Raw genomic sequence first — 13,086 nt, forward strand, 5'->3', positions numbered from 1 at the left:
ATTTTATTTTGTTCAAGTTGAAATTTGGAAAGATCCATAACATGATTAATGTAAAAAGGTTGGGAGTATTTATTTCTACTATTTTTATATTTTTTTATTCAGTCAGGCTGATGTGACGATGTCTCCAGATCTGTTCTTCTGCCATGTGCTTTCTCTGCCAGGATTCACATGATAGGTAGGTTGCAACTTTCTTTAAATTGCACAGATATCAAGAATCAGAAAAGTGCTGTAATAAGCTCTGTTTGAAATTACAATCATTAAAATAAACTACAACCTAAGATTTAAATCGATTTTGTTATTCATTTCTGTAGTCTACTCACTCAAAGCCTTTGATGGCAGCATTCTTTCATGAGCCACTCTCCACCGGATAAACACACATCTGTTCATCTCTCTCTGTGACATCCAGACAAGATTCACATTACCTCTGTGATTTATGTGCTCAATAAACACACACGTGTTCATCTGACCCTGTAACATCCAGACAAGATTCACGTTACCTCTGTGATTTATGAGCTCAAAAAACACACGTTCATCTGACCCTGTAACATCCAGACAAGATTCACATTACCTCTGTGATTTATGTGCTCAATAAACACACACGTGTTCATCTGTCCTTGTAACATCCAGACAAGATTCACGTTACCTCTGTGATGAACTTATGTTTACTTTATAGATTTGTTTATTTACCTTCCTTACAGATCATTTATCTAATGTAAGCAGTGTTGACAACAGTGAATTATCTTACATAATAGCACACATTCATCACATTCATCTATTTCATGTTTTGATGTGCTCATCTGCAATACTTTTAGAATATTTTCCTGTCAGATTTAAATAGACATTTAAAATGAGCGTCTTTAAGATGTATATGGTTTATGTAAATCCATTTTGGAGACGTAACCGTGCTTACTGGAGCTCCCCTGATAGCTATACATAATAAAACGTGTTTTTACAGCAAAATCACAACTACACACTGTCTAACGTTTTTACACCTTCAACAATTCAACAGTTTACTCTACTGTAGTTCAACACATGCGATTTTAACACAAGGAACCGTGTTTACTCACATTTGAAAGCACCCGCGTTGCCGATCTCCGTGATGTTCGATAATGACGTGTCCTCTCCTTAGATAGAAAAGTATCCATCGGTTGAGCACTCGAAAATCTGGCCGGAAGCAGTAAGCCATCCGGGAACTTCTCGCCTACTCTTTTGTGAATACTGATGTTTCGAACATATTACTCCTTTCATGTACTGTCTCCTACTATATAGTAGGCATATATGAACGCACTATAAGTATACGCACGTCCGAATCTCGCGAGAATTAGTACGTCACCCAGGTAATTCTCGCTGACTCTTTTATGAATACTAAGGATTCGTACATACTTTTTCACTCGCCAACTGCTTTTCCCCTACTATATAGTTGGGAAGTATGCGGTTTCGAACACAGCCTGTAGCTGTGTCCCAATGTGAAGGCTGCATCCTCCGAAGGCCGTATTTGAAGGCCGATTGGCCGTATTTGAAGGCCGATTGCGTCACAGCGTCGCGACGAAGGACGTCCCAATTCAAAGGCTGCATCCTTGGAAGGTTGCATTTGAAGGCCGATTGCGTCACCGCGGGGCTATGAAGGCTGTCCCAATTCAATTCTGCATCCTTGGAAGGCCGTATTCGAAGGACGGTTGCGTCATCGCGCCGCGACGAAGGCTACCCTGATTCATAAGCGACGCCAAATGCGCCCTTCGTTTCCCCGTGAAAGGAAGGATACATAAATGGACACTTAGCGGCCTGTCCTACCCTATTCTACCCCATAAGTCATTGCACGCCGTTGACGAAAGCATTTATTTATTTATTTTTAAAGGCGGCCGAGACTAGAGATCGGTGGTGGACAGCAAATTCACATTTAAATGTAAGTATTATGTTTTCATTTACTCAAATAGCTTAGCGAAACCAGAGTTAAAGTTTCTCATAAACTTCATCTTAACTCCTTCGTCACCATTGCGTGGCTTCATTTGTCAGGTAGTTTGAGGCAAAACTTGTGCTAATATTAGTTTAACGACTTATTTGTAATATTTGCACTAGTCTATCTCACTTGTGTATTATAAGAAATATCACTCACCCTATAAAGCCCACAACAATAAGAAAAGCAGTTGATAAGGGAATGGGGTTTCACTGTTATGTGTTTTTGTAGTGCTGTCATGAAAGCTATGTGGTTTTAACCAAATTTGAGTATATAGAAATATGATTTCTTAAGTATTTTGTATGCATGTCTTGATGTGTCATATTTTGCAGTGTTAACAATGCATTTAAGATTGCACCCATGTGTTAAGCTTTTTTAGAGCAATTCAGGAGAAAAAAAAATACAAAGTAAGACAGTTAATACACACGTCTTTGCTGAAATGTATTGTGCTGTTGTTGTTAACAAGCCATGGTTCATTTGCTCTGCCCTTAGGATTGCAAGTGTCCTGGGACAGGTGAGGGTGTGAGTGGGAAACCCACTGCTGAAACTTGGCCCTGGTTTGTCCTCAGGGCCGAGTTCAGCAGTGGGTGCCCACGGTGAGGAGGAGCCAGCACCAGCAGCACCAGCACGAAGGCAGAGGCAAAGAGAGCACAGGAGAGTAGGGAGAGGATGGACAGGCTGTTTTCTCTTCTTGAGAGAATGATTGAAAAAACATTTTTTTTCTACATATTCTTGTTGAACTTTTTTCACTTTTATTTTTTAAAAGGAAAGAAAAAATCTGTACATTATTTTTATGCAACTTTAAATGTGTAAATAAAAGAGAATTGTTCTGGACATTGTTTATTTTTTTGACAGTCATAATTTTTACTTGAAACAAACTCTTGTATACCTTTTTTTTTGTTGTTGTTGTTGTTTTTCAAATAAAGCCCTGCATTTCAGCCCGAGCCGGACGGGCCCCGACTTTTTTACGCCCCTAGGGCCGGGCTTCGGGCCAATTTTCACGTCATAGTTCACATGCGGGCCGGGCCTCGGGCCTTTTTTGAGTTATCCATCTTTTCATATTTTTAGACATTAATTTAAAAAAAAAAGAGAAGTTGACGTCGACGATAGAAAAACAAACATAGAAAGACATTTAATAATCTCATAACTTTCATAATCTTATAATTACACTGACATATGATTGACATGACAGTCTAACGCACGCACGCGCACACAGGTGGTTTCCCGTCAGCGGAACCAACGTTTCTCCTCATGTGCAAATAATGGAGAATATTAAGAGAAAAATCGCGCGTGATAGAAGAGAGGACTGGGTTAAAATCTTCCACTGTGGATGCTATTCTTTTTCTCCGCGATGCTCTGTAAAAGACTGTTCTAACTTTTCATTTGATTGGACTTTATTTTCGTTTAACTGTTGGAAACTACTGATGTTTTTCGTTTTTCGTTTGATTGGACTTTATTTTCATTTAACTGTTGGAAACTACTGGAAAAAAGAATGGCCATGTTCTGTGGTGCATTTTTGAGGTAAGATAACCTGCAAGTTTGTTTTTGATTTATTTAATTTAATTTGTTTAGATTGACTATTGCTCATTTCGTTTGCGAGCGCTGTTGCGAGCAGCCTGAGCCTGCCTCAGTATTTCAAAAAAATTTACTCACTGTGGTTTAATAAATAAACATTAAACTAACTGTCTGTGTGATATGCTTGAAGTGTTTTATATCTATGGATTTTATTGTAGCTAAGTAAAGTATTAGCGTTGATTTGAGAGGCTAAATTGATCAAACATGTTTTACTCGCTGTTGGCTCGGCTTGCTTGGTCGTCATTTTTTTTTTTTTTTTATGCTCCAAACATTTGTCTAAATTAACTTAATAAAGAAATGAAAAGAAAAGAAACATAACGAACAAAACGGACATATTTTAATGGCAGTCTGCCGCTGTGAAAAAAAAAAAGAAAAAAAAAAAAGGGCTTGGGTCGGACTCGGGCTGATAATTCTGATGAGCTGTCGGACACGGGTCGGGCTAGGGCCTGAGCATCTCGGGCCAGGGCCGGGCTCGGGCCTAGATTTGAGGCCCGTGCAGGGCTCTATTTTCAAATAAAATTGGTAAATGAAAATCATTTGTTCCACAGGCTACATTAAAGTACTTTTTCCAACTATTAACAACATCAAAGTCAACAAACATCTACAGTACATAAAATAAGAAAAAAATAATGTAGACTTTTATTGAGCTGAGCAGGGAGACCCTGGAGCTGCTAGACCGGGATGGGCTGCCCCTGGTAAGGCCTGGTGGGACATCATCTGAGATGGTCTCCAGAGTGTTTGAGTGCATATTTCCACTATCCACTAAGTTGTCTACTAACAGGTTTGCAGGGCTGACTCAAACGATGGCTGCCATGTCACTGAGGTTTTTTTTTCTTTTTCAAAAAGAGTAATTTCTGAAAAAAGTACTTTTAATACGTTTTTAGTATCAAGAGTAAAACTGTATGTATTCTGCAGGGGAAAAAACTCCTTGTCAAGGTTTTTATTATAGTTTTGTATTTATATTATGCTATACTACTGCATTTTACTTCTGAATATTTTCAAGGTTGTTACATTATATACTTTTGTGTAGTTTAATGTAAAATCATATGTGAGGGAAAAAAGGTAATTCAGTAGGTTACTTCACATTTGTACGTGAATATTTAACGAAATATGCAGTTCCGAAAATTAAAGTAACAAAATGTAGGTCTATTGTCACAATATTAACAAATTGTTTCTAACTACAGCTGCGTCCCATATCAAAGGGCGCATCTGAAGCGCTCGGACCGGTCTAGCATACGGAGGATTGTTCTTGTCGCCTGGGAACTGTAACTGGCCTGCCGATGACGAGCGCGAGAAATACTGGACTTTTTTATATTCAATTGGGTTTTATATTCAACCAGGGCTAAACCGAAAATACATGGCGTGGCAGCGCTGGGGCTGAAACATCCTCAACATGTCCTCCAGTAAAATATAAAACATAAAAATGACAATAGCCAATTCTGGCTCCATAGCGGTTTACTCAATTAGGCTATATCAAATGAATTATCAGGATGGCAGCTGTCCTCTCGCACCGTTGAGGAGCGGTGATCAGAAACACCTGGTTGCGCAATTAGGAAATCCTATGAAGGGTAGGCCTACATGGTGCGTCCTTCAAAGGACGCATAGGCTGCATCCTTGAAGTCTTCAGTCCTTCGAAGGATGCAGCCTTCACATTGGGACACAGCTAGTGTGTGTGAATGGTGTATGGAGTGTATGAGGAAACACCAGAGAGGGGAACTGTGACAGTCACTTCACAGAAGTATATTTCAAGTTAATTCAAAACCTTTTTTGGACAAATGTGGGCAAAATAATTTGTATTCATTTTTTAAAAATACTTTCCTTAATCTGAGCGGTACAAGACTTGGCAACTTTTCCTAAGTTTGCCACCTGAACACACAAAAAAAAAATTGACTCGATTCAAGAATGTTAAGTGGGTGAAAAAAAAAAACTCCTTAATCTCGTGTTTGTGGACAAAAATGGGCACCCATAGGAATGAATGGGAAAAACTGTAATTCAGAGCATTTTTTTGGGGGGAGTCAAAAAAAAAATCAATAGATCCAACACAATGCATATCATACATACACACAAATGAAGGGGTGATCCTGTACAACAGTCTCATTGTGGCAAACACTCACACTCACACACACACACACACACAAACACACACAAACACACAGACACACACTAAGAAAGCATTCAATGAGCCAATAACAGAGCCGTTTTTTTTTTTTTTTTTGAATAAAAAGTCACTCACACATATAAAAACAAAGAATTGAATGAGCCAATGACTGAATTTTTATTTTATTTTCTAAAATCACCTGTGCACACGCACACACAAACACACACATGCGCACAAGTGCATGAACACATTATAACTATGATTATTGTTTGTTCTTACCTGTTTATTCTTACTTAACACTTACTTTTTTGAGTTATTGTTGTTTATTCTTACCTGTTGGGTACCAATTAGCTTTTTGAGTTATTGAAATTTGATGTTTTGAAATACTTTGTATTTTCCTTATAGCATCATATTTGATGGGTCATATTTGTCTAAGCATATTTTGGTATCTTTGTACAGTCTCATCTAACAAAGATATATATATATATATATATATATATATATATATATATATATATAATATATATAATATATATATAATTTTAACTTGTGATAAAGTAAAAAAACTTGGTGGTTAAATTCATAAGAACAGTGTTTTATAGAGTTATAGAGCCTACATGCAAGCCCTTTAGTAGAGCCATCTAGTGGCTAATGATATTATTTTTTTTATTTATTTTTTTGTTAATTTTTTACCAACATAAGACACCAGATGTCACCAAAGTCATTTATTCTTACCAGTTTTGTACCAAAACATTTTTTTTATATTTTTAAATTTGATGTTTTTTGTTTAAAATAAACAATAAATGATCTACTACTTATTTGTCATATTTGGTCATATTTGTCTAAGCATATTTAGCATTTTTGTATTGTCTCACCTAACACAGATATATATATATATTTTAAATGACAGTTTTAACTTGTGATAAAGTCAAAAAATTACATTTATTATAACATTTTTATAGAGTTCAGCCTATATGCAACCATTGAGTACTAAAGCCATATTTACTATTGAAATAATTGATATTATTGCTTTTTTGTAAAAATTTTTACCAACATCAGACACCAGATGTCACCAAAGTCACCACATTTTTTGAGTTTTAGCTATCTGAATTTAATGAAATGATGTTTTTTACTGAAGTTAAAGAAATATTAAATATAACATAAAAATAAGCATATTTTAAATATAAAATATGGTATTATTAATTTAAATAAATTCAAAAATACCCCCAAAATAAAAAAAAACACCATAAATTGATAGTTTTTATTTTATCGAAGATAGTGATATAACATTTATTTAAAAAAAATTGTTGGATCACACCTTAGACCCCCGTGCCCACATTTGTCCACATTTACGGAATTAAGGGCTGTAATGTGAATAGGGTTTGAGGGTTAATATTATCTTATAGTCAATATTTACATTTCCAAGTAATATTGATGACCAAAGCAGTTTCTCTAATCCTAATTTAATCAGGGGTGTGGAAGGAATTGACAGTGTTGTCCGGTCGAATCCAGTTTAGTCAGTTTGAAGATGAGTGCAGCTACAGCTGGAATTAAGTCAACTTTGTGACACTGGATCTGCCCGAGAGCTGAGAGAAAGATAGAAATAGTAGTGGGTGATTTGGGGAGGGAAAAAAAGAAATTAGAAAAAGAAAATTAGAAAAAGAAATTAGACCGTGTTCTAATGCAGAAAACTTTTTCCACACAAATAGCAGTAAAGGAAGTATTGGAAATTGTGTAAAACGTCTTCCAGCTTTGAGTTGTGAGCCATTTAAGGGTCAAATGAGAATAGAAAACCTTGGAATTTTGACATGAGACTTCAACATCCATGTTCAAATCGACAACTAGCTTCCATCAAGAACAGAGAACAGCAGCAAATACAGCTCCAATGTATTCAGGGGCCCGTTCTTCGTGCGTCGCTAACTCAGTTAGCTGGATTTGATTGTTGGCGATTTGGCATGATCTTGGATTGTTTGGTTCTTCGATGCTCATCCTGGACTTGCTGTCATAGCAACAGGTGCGCAAGCTTAAACCTGCTCGCGAGCAGCTTATTTCATGTAAACAGGATTAGACTGCGGCTTTATAAGCGGAGCTGATACGGGAAGTCCAGCGCAGCACATAGTGCACTTTCTGAGATTTTTTTTTTCTCGTGACTCGTGAGATTGTCGTTTACATTATTAATTTGTTGGAAACGCACATTTATTTTTGACTTGTCGGAGTCGGGCTTTAACTACAGCACAAACTGTTTGCGTTGCCCTAAGATTATTTGCGAGTGGTTCTTTCCTTTACACTATTGGAGATGCGGAGAACTTGATGGAAAGTGCTGTCTGTCGTGTCATTCGGAGTTTACCTGGCGCTTTTAGGTTTAAAAAACAGTTTTAGTTTTTTTTGTGGCATTTCCAAGCCACTTAAGACCCAATGTTGTAAAGCAGTTTTTTGTTTTTTTTAGGCTATCAAAATTTTTTATGAAGATCATGCAATCATGACCATGCCGATTACAGAAATGTCACTCAGGCTTCACTAACGTGATTGGTACCATAGACTATAGGCTAGACCATAGACTGCCATCAAGGCCTCAATGAAGGGGATTATGTGAACAGAAAGGGGGTTCACAATGTAAATGTGCAGCCCAGTTACTATTGTGATTCTTAATATTCCAGATTACTAATATTATATCAAATTTAAAAAAGGCAGTTGACTAAAATCTTCCATATCACAAATGTGAAAGCAAAATGACCAGGATCTGTGCATAACTTAAGCATTTTCAGAGGTTCACATTTATGCACATTATTTGAAAGTGGTAAGGAAAGTTCCACAATTAAATATCAAGCTCACTGTATTACATACACTTATGCTGATCCTAACAGAACTGCATTTCTTCATAGGTGATTATGACATGTTCCTGCAGACAGGTGTTTTATGGCCCCATTCCCTGACCCAAACCAGTTACAATGCAGCTCTAGCCAGGACAAGGGCACACAATGAAATGAACTTTGGCTAACTAAAGGGAAGATTTCAGTGTCTGAAAAGTCTGAGGGTTGCACACCTGACAGGGCCTGGGACATTGTTGCATGTGTCATATTACACAACATTGCCACAAAAAAAAAAAAAAAACACTTTTCATTAAATGTTTAATAAAAGACAAATATGCTTAGTTCCCTGAGTTTTATTTCAATTGTTCTTTGTAAAGAAAAGCCAGTGGTCAAGTGCCTGCAACAAGAGATATTAGACACATGCCTCATGCAACAAATAAAAAGGAAAAGTTGGCTATACACTGCCCACCTGTAGGCCTATGTCTCCTCTGTCTGTGCATACTCTTCTGTAGGCCTTTCTGTAGATGTGGAATCCTGCAACTTATATTGCAGCCATAAAGCATACAAGTATAAACTAGATGCTAAAGTTCGTCGAGACAAACTTTAAGTTGGCTTGAGAAAGTTTGGACCAGAAAGTTTTTTGCTAGGCGGTTGCTAGGGTGTTCTGGGTGGTTGCTATGATGTTGCTAGGCGGTTGCTAGGGTGTTTGGGTTGGTTGCTAGGGTGTTCTGGGTGGTTGCTAGGCGGTTGCTAGGGTGTTTTGGGTATTCTGGGTGGTTGCTAGGGTGTTCTGGGTGGTTGTTATGGTGTTGCTAGGCGGTTGCTAGGGTATTCTGGGTGGTTGCTAGGCGGTTGCTAGGGTGTTTTGGGTGGTTGCTAGGCGGTTGCTAGGGTGTTCTGGGTGGTTGCTATGGTGTTGCTAGGCGGTTGCTAGGGTATTCTGGGTGGTTGCTAGGGTGTTCTGGGTGGTTGCTAGGGTGTTGCTAGGCGGTTGCTAGGGTGTTGCTAGGCGGTTGCTAGGGTGTTGCTAGGCAGTTGCTAAGGTATTTTGGGTGGTTGCTAGGGTGTTGCTAGGGTGTTCTGGGTGGTTGCTAGGGTGTTGCTAGGTGGTTGCTAGGGTGTTCTGGGTGGTTGCTAGGGTGTTGCTAGGTGGTTGCTAGGGTGTTCTGGGTGGTTGCTAGGCGGTTGCTAGGGTGTTTTGGGTGGTTGCTAGGCAGTTGCTATGGTGTTGCTAGGTGGTTGCTAGAGTATTCTAGGTGGTTGCTAGGCGGTTGCTAGGGTGTTCTGGGTGGTTGCTATGGTGTTGCTAGGCAGTTGCTAAGGTATTCTGGGTGGTTGCTAGGGTGTTGCTAGGGTGTTCTGGGTGGTTGCTATGATGTTGCTAGGCGGTTGCTAGGGTATTCTAGGTGGTTGCTAGGATGTTGCTAGGGTGTTTTGGTGGTTGCTAGGGTGTTGCTAGGCGGTTGCTAGGTTGTTCTGGGTGGTTGCTAGGCGGTTGCTAGGGTGTTCTGGGTGGTTGCTAGGGTGTTGCTAGGCGGTTGCTAGGGAGTTCTGGGTGGTTGCTATGCTGTTGCTAGGCGGTTGCTAGGGTATTGTGGGTGGTTGCTAGGCGGTTGCTAGGGTGCTTTGGGTGGTTGCTATGCTGTTGCTAGGGTGTTCTGGGTGGTTGCTATGGTGTTGCTAAGCGGTTGCTAGGGTGTTCTGGGTGGTTGCTATGATGTTGCTAGGCGGTTGCTAGGGTATTCTGGGTGGTTGCTAGGGTGTTGCTAGGCGGTTGCTAGGGTATTCTAGGTGGTTGCTAGGATGTTGCTAGGGTGTTTTGGTGGTTGCTAGGGTGTTGCTAGGCGGTTGCTAGGTTGTTCTGGGTGGTTGCTAGGCGGTTGCTAGGGTGTTCTGGGTGGTTGCTAGGGTGTTGCTAGGCGGTTGCTAGGGTATTCTGGGTGGTTGCTAGGCGGTTGCTAGGGTGTTCTGGGTGGTTGCTATGGTGTTGCTAGGCGGTTGCTAGGGTATTCTGGGTGGTTGCTAGGCGGTTGCTAGGGAGTTCTGGGTGGTTGCTATGCTGTTGCTAGGCGGTTGCTAGGGTATTCTGGGTGGTTGCTAGGGTGTTGCTAGGCGGTTGCTAGGGTATTCTAGGTGGTTGCTAGGATGTTGCTAGGGTGTTTTGGTGGTTGCTAGGGTGTTGCTAGGCGGTTGCTAGGTTGTTCTGGGTGGTTGCTATGGTGTTGCTAGGCGGTTGCTAGGGTGTTCTGGGTGGTTGCTATGATGTTGCTAGGTTGTTGCTAGGGTGTTTTGGTGGTTGCTATGCTGTTGCTAGGGTATTCTGGGTGGTTGCTAGGGTGTTGCTAGGCGGTTGCTAGGGTGTTCTGGGCGGTTGCTATGGTGTTACTAGGTGATTGGTAGTTGTCACAGATGGTTACTATGGAGTTTTATAGTTCTTAGCATGATCTTGGCATGATTTAGCACTCAACTAATCGCTATTAGCATGTAGCTATTCACTGCTAGCATGTGTAGCATGTTGGAAGTGCTGTTTGCTAGCATGAGTCAAAAGAGCCAAACCTCATCTCTATACGATGTTCTGATACAGAGATATAGGTCTTGCAAAACGGTTGCTAGGGTACTCAAGTTTGGTTGCTATGGAGTTGCTTGGGAGCTGGAAGCTTTAAACTTAAGAAGTTTAAAGTGGTTTGAAGTTTAAAGTAGTTTACGAGTTTTTGAGTTTTGAGTTTATAGGTTTAAATTAGTTTAGAGTGTGTGTGTGTGTGTGTGTGTGTGTGTGTGTGTGTGTGTGTGTGTGTGTGTGTGTGTGTTCACACACACACACACACACACACACACACACACAGAGTTTATGAGTTTAGAGTTTATAAGTGTATAAATGGATGAGTTTATAAGTGTACAAGTTTTTGAGTTTAGTTTATAAGTTTAAATGAGTTTAGAGTTTATAAATTTAAATGAGTTTAAGAGTTCAGAGTTTATTAATTTATGAGTTTTAGAGTTCATAAGTCTATGAATTCATGAGTTTATAAGTTAATTACTTTATAAGTGTATGAGTTTAGAGTGCATTAGTTTAAATGAGTCTCAATGGCTCATATAGTATATAGAACGGCAGTTTGGTTTAGTCTTCAAGGTATTTTGATTTGAATTTTCGTCGGTTGGTCAGTTTGAATCTAAATTTGAATTTTTTAGAACTCCCTAATGTAAGTCAATGGGAGTTTTTCCGAGTTTTGATCGTCATTTTTAGGAAAACCGTAAGTCCGATCAGTCTGAAAAGATATAGCAACTAACTTCAGATCAGTTTGAGTGTCTGAGCCGAGTTTGGAGTATGTAGAGTTAAAGCTCTAGGACGAGTTTGAGTCAACAGTTTTTAACAGAAGATTAATAATAACTAGATTAAAAAGTTCGTCGAGACAAACTTTAAGTTGGCTTGAGAAAGCCGGACCAGAAAGTTTAAAGAAGTTTAAAATAGTTTGGAGTTTAAATTAGTTTAAAGTTTAAAGTAGTTTAAAGTTTAAATTAGTTTGAAGTTTAAAGTAGTTTAAAGTTTAAATTAGTTTGAAGTTTAAATTAGCTTAAAGTTTAAATTAGTTTGAAGTTTAAATTAGTTTAAAGTTTAAATTAGTTTGAAGTTTAAAGTAGTTTAAAGTTTAAATTAGGTAGTTTAAAGCTAAAAAGTTGTTGGGGGTTTTCTAGTGGGTTGCTAAGGTGTTCTCGGTGGTTGCTAGGCGGTTGCTAGGGTGTTCTGGGTGGTTGCTATTGTGTTGCTAGATGGTTGCTAAGGTATTTTGGGTGGTTGCTAGGTGGTTGCTAGGGTGTTCTGGGTGGTTGCTATGGTGTTGCTAGGCAGATGCTAAGGTATTTTGGGTGGTTGCTAGGCGGTTTCTAGGATGTTCTGGGTGGTTGCTAGGGTGTTGCTAAGCGGTTGCTAGGGTATTTTGGGTGGTTGCTAGGGTGTTGCTAGGCGGTTGCTAGGGTGTTCTGGGTGGTTGCTAGGGTGTTGCTAAGCGGTTGCTAGGGTATTTTGGGTGGTTGCTAGGCGGTTGCTAGGGTGTTCTGGGTGGTTGTTAAGGTATTTTGGGTGGTTGCTAGGCGGTTGCTAGGGTGTTCTGGGTGGTTGCTATGGTGTTGATAGGCGGTTGCTAAGGTATTTTTGGTGGTTGCTAGGATGTTGCTAGGCGGTTGCTAGGGTGTTCTGGGTGGTTGCTATGGTGTTGCTAGGCGGTTGCTAGGGTATTCTGGGTGGTTGCTAGGCGGTTGCTAGGGTGTTCTGGGTGGTTGCTATGGTGTTGCTAGGGTATTCTGGGTGGTTGCTAGGCGGTTGCTAGGCGGTTGCTAGGGTGTTCTGGGTGGTTGCTATGGTATTTTGGGTGGTTGCTAGGGTGTTCTGGGTGGTTGCTAGGGTGTTCTGGGTGGTTGCTAGGCAGTTGCTAAGGTGTTTTAGTGGTTGCTATGGTGTTGCTAGGCGGTTGCTAGGGTGTTCTGGGTGGTTGCTAGGGTGTTGCTAGGCGGTTGCTAGGGTATTCTGGGTGGTTGCTAGGCTGTTGCTAGGGTGTTCTGGGTGGTTGCTATGCTGTTGCTAGACGGTTGCTAGGGTATTCTGGGTGGTTACTAAGTGGTTGCTAGGGTGTTTTGGGTGGTTGCTAGGCGGTTGT

This window comes from Squalius cephalus (assembly GCF_949319135.1).
Source record: "Squalius cephalus genome assembly, chromosome: 19".
In the NCBI taxonomy this organism is placed as follows: domain Eukaryota; kingdom Metazoa; phylum Chordata; class Actinopteri; order Cypriniformes; family Leuciscidae; genus Squalius; species Squalius cephalus.